Here is a 4,848-nt window from a genome sequence, read left to right on the forward strand (position 1 = left end):
TTCGGCAGAAGTGTCTTAAACGTCGGTTCACTCTGTCGTCTGACCTCCAAAACAATAAATCATATTCATTTACTGTGTGAAGAAAAGGTCAACATCATTTATTGAGAGTGAATTGTTTGAAGACTTTAAAACTTTTTAGTTTTTAATATTTTATGATACTTTTTGAAAGCATGTTTACATATATTTTGTTTCAAATAAATACACTAAATAATATCATAATAATAATAAATATAATAACTGGAAAGTGACAACAATGTAGAATATTACTGTTTGACAGAGTTTATGGAGGGTATTATTGTTTCAAACTAGTATTTAATAACGTTTCGCAGTATATTCTATTGTTTTGAACAGCTCTGGTTGTTTTTAATCACAAGAATCGTCTTTTCCACTAGGTGGCGCTAAAGGAACCTTGTAGTCCTCACATTAAAGGCCTCTTTGTTCTTCACACACACACTCGCCAGCAGTAACGTGTGTAAACTTGTCATATTTCAGAAGTTTGTGGCTTTATTCTCACTCACCAGCAGTTTTCACTTAACGCTCTAGTGAACGTCAGACATCGTGTTTTGTTCCACTCTCTTCTGTGATTGGCTGATCACCCTGATGGGGGCGGAGCCTCTGATTGGTGAGGCGGAGTTATCGCGGCTCATTGGCAGGCGAGTTTCTGTGATTAGCCGTCAGAAAAGAGTCTGGAGCTCTTATTTATTTTGGGAAGAAGAACCTCCTGACTGCCAGAGACATTCACATCAGAGCAGTGTGTGAGGAGACACACACACACACACACACACACACACACACACACACAGTTTTTTGTTCCGCAGAAGCATCAGTATATCATTGAAGTATTATAAAAATAAGAAAAATGTCAAAAATATTAAAAAGTGTAATAAACATACCATGCAAAATTAACAGAAGTATCATAAAAAAAATAATAAAACATTTAAAATATAGTAAAGTGTCAAAATCATCAAATATACCATACATCAAAAATATTTAAAGTATCAAAATGTTATCATAAAAAATAAAAGTATCATAAAATATTATATAAAACAAATACAAATATAAATCATAATACAAAAAAACATTAAAAATCATAAAAGTATCATAAAAATACAAAAGTTTTATAAAAATATCAAAAATAATAAAAAATGATATGATCAGTAAGTCATTATGTTTTTACATTAGTTTAACTCATCAAAAATAATTCAAGTAATTTCAACTTATTTTTTCAAGTTATAGGAGATTCAACTCAATTTTTTAAGTCTTAAATTGAATATAATTTAGGTTGAAATGACTTGTACCGCCAGAAAGCAGCAACTGAACTTCAGCTTTTAAGCTGAAATAAGTGGAATATTTTTACAAAATGTAAAAATAAATATATATATAAAAAAATATATAAATATATAAAACATAAGTGTTTGCAAGTCATGCTGTAGTTTATTTAAATATGAGTCTTTTGTGACAATTATTTTTAGCAGACGCTTTTATCCAAAGCGACTTACAAAAGAGAAAAAGAGCAACAACATTCTTCCTTTAGACTGAGAGACTCAAACGTCCATCAGTTCATGAGCGGAGAAAAGCTTCTCAGATGAAGATTAATAATCATTTTCTGGACTGTTTCACGTCGACTGACTGCAGAGAATGTTTTACGTCTCCTCCAAACCCCTTTAAACCCTCACAAAACCACTTCTGATGGAGAACGCAGATGTTTGCTCCGAGAGCACGTGGAAACGGTTTGAGAACGAGACGAGGATTTAAAGAGGGAGAAAAAGAACAATGAGGTCTGATTAGTTGATGCACTGACTGACACGACAGGCTGGAGAAGTGTTTGGTTCATGTTAACTGATGGAACATTATTATGAAGTTTCACACGTTTCTGTAAATCAAAACTGCTTTGAATGTTGTTGGTGTCGATCATGTTTGAGACTGAAATCACTGTCGGTTTGACACGAGCAGATCAGTGTGTGACAGAAGGATGACTGTTACACGTGTGTGTGTGTGTGTGTGTGTGTGTTTATTACTGCAGATCACAGACTCTGAACAACCTGAAGAAGTGTGTGTGTGTGTGAGAGAGAGTGTGTATGTATTTCTTGTCCATAATGGTTGGATTCACTGTGAAAGAAGGTTTTGTGGATCGTCCACCTGTGTTCAGCAGGTTTGGTAACAATCACACGAGTCCGGAAAACCAACATTACTGAACCATTAGTGTAATAACAGTGTTTCAGTCCTCTCTGCAGGAACACACACACACACACACACACACACACACACACACACACACACACACACACACACACACACACACTTCCAAGAGGAGGGGAATATTCTCAGAGAACCTCATCTTGAGTCATATATAAACCAGTGTTTATTATAATGTAATTAGTCACCATCATCTTTCAGTGCATGTAGAAGAGCAGCGTGAACATTCAGCTGAACGTCTGACGACACAACTGTAATGATGGAGGTGTTCGTGTTTCTGAAGGAATCGTTCCAGAGCGTCTGGAAAACATCAGGGAATCGTTGTTATGAGTGTGTGATGGCAGCTCTTATTTCTGGAGTCTGATTTCTTCTTGGATGCTGCTCATTTGGCTTGGAAGCGGGACGAGAGAGAAGTGACAGTATATGTGAGTTGGCCGAGCTCCGATAAACCAACAGAGGAGCGTCTGTGAGCTCCAGCGTCTCTTCTGGGTGGGCCGGCGTCTCGGGGAGCGTACGGTGAGGGAAAGTGTTGTGTTCAGACAAACCCGAATCTGACACTGATCCTTCACATCTGATTCACTGAATCACTGCGCTCATTTTATTTTTATGATTTTTTTTTGATACTTTTATAAAGTATCACACACTTTTTTCATACCCTTATAAAGGTAAAAATGCCCTTGGAAAGCAAAACAAGTTAATATGGAAAAGTACATTTCTGGGTCGAGACAGTTTTTCAGTTTTATTCTGGCTTCTCTGAATCCTGTCCTCCTTTTAGGTGTTGTAGGATCTTCACCGAACAGATGGTGTTTGATCCGAGGCTCACACATTCCCACCTGTGCCGACGGTTTACAAGAAACCACAGAGAGATTCCAGCGTCTCTTTCTCACAGCGCTGAGCGTTTCTACAGAACACTCGCAGCCAGAGACATCTGTACATCTGTTATTAATCGCTTAAAGGAGAGGACAGGACTCCAGATTTGAGATGTTTGATTTCCATCAGAAACCAGAATTATAAGCTCACAATTCTAACTTGTGTTTATATCTCACTAATTGTTAGAAATAGTCAAAATACCGAGTTATAAACTCATAATTGTGAGAAATAAAGTCAGAATTGCGACCTATAAACTGGAAATTGCGAGAAAAAAGCCAGATTTGAAAGTTATAAACTCATAATTGCGAGAAAGTCAAAATTGTGAGCTATAAACAATCGAGAGAAAGTCAAAATTGCGAGATATAAACTCATAATTGTGAAAAAATGTCAGAATAGCAAGTTATAAACTTAATTGCGGAAAAGTCAAAAATGCGAGCTATATACTCGAAATTGCGGGAAAAAAGCCAGATTTGAAAGTTATAAACTCATAATTGCAAGAAAGTGTCAAAATTGTGAGCTATAAACAATTGCGAGAAAGTCAAAATTGCGAAATATAAACTTCAGAATTTATTTCAGAATAAAAATGTCAGAATTGCAAGTTATAAGTTTGTAATTGTGATAAAAAGTCAGAATTGAAAGTTACAAATTCGTAATTGCGAGAAATTGCGAACTTTAAACAATTATTTGGACAAAAAAAGTCAAAATTGAGAGGGAAAAAGTAGGAACTGTAAGATACGTCGCAATTACGTTTTTATTTTATTCCGTGGTGGAAATAATCTTCCATAGTTTCTCGACTCTAAATCTGGCCGGCCAGCGATTATCTCAAACATCTGCGTCCAACATCTGGCAACAATGAGGAGAAATGGGCTCTGAGATCCGTGCGTCTGGCAGCGAGATCACACGACGCAGGCATGTGAGATCCATTTTCTCTGCTTAGTCACAGGATGGGAGGTAAACGCAGGTCCGTGGAGCAGATCTGAGGTCAGCGGCTCCAACCCCGGGTCACGTTCAGATGCTCCGCGGCCGACGCGGGATCAGGGAAAATCCGGCCTGCGCCGGCCGCTGGTGGTCCAAGAAATAGTTGATTTCCTGTCTAGTTCCACTGGAGCCGAAATCAAAGTGGGGGAATAATTCTGGAATTCCAGTTGTTCTCTCGTTTTCCCTCTTTTGCCAGGAAACTCTTTGTTGGCGGCAGTTAAAACAAAACGCTTCGAGGCACTTGAGTTTAAATACCTGCTGAATAAAAATATACGGGAATGTGCAGCGACTCCTGACATCTACATGGACTTCAAGGTCCTGTTCTTACTGTGAACGATTCATCAGCGACATCATTTTAAAGAAATAAAATGATAAAGATGCTTTTAATCATCCAATCAGTTACTGAGGGATGAAATCACTTGAGTTTTGATTTATAAATGCAGTAAATAGAGCAGAGAACATCTGGAAGATCTTGGCTCTTCATCAAACACTGAAAGCTCGACGCTCGAGGCTGAATCCTCAAACGAGCGGCATTCTCACATGAGATCATGTGATCATCTGAACTGCTGATGGTGTGAATCTGATTCACGTTTAGTGTCTGATCAGGAGCAGATGAGGCGAGAACCTGTTCTCCACAGACATTAAACCTCCCCGATCAGATCTTCAGTTCACAGTTCTGCTCCAACAAACATTTCTGTATTAATGAAGCATCAACAAGCTTCTCAATCCCAAGAGCATCAATGTGTGAGAGTGTGTGTGTGTGTGTGTGTGAGGATAGAGATCACGCAGGTGTTTACACACGTG

The sequence above is a fragment of the Ctenopharyngodon idella genome, chromosome 4 (assembly GCF_019924925.1).
Source record: "Ctenopharyngodon idella isolate HZGC_01 chromosome 4, HZGC01, whole genome shotgun sequence".
In the NCBI taxonomy this organism is placed as follows: domain Eukaryota; kingdom Metazoa; phylum Chordata; class Actinopteri; order Cypriniformes; family Xenocyprididae; genus Ctenopharyngodon; species Ctenopharyngodon idella.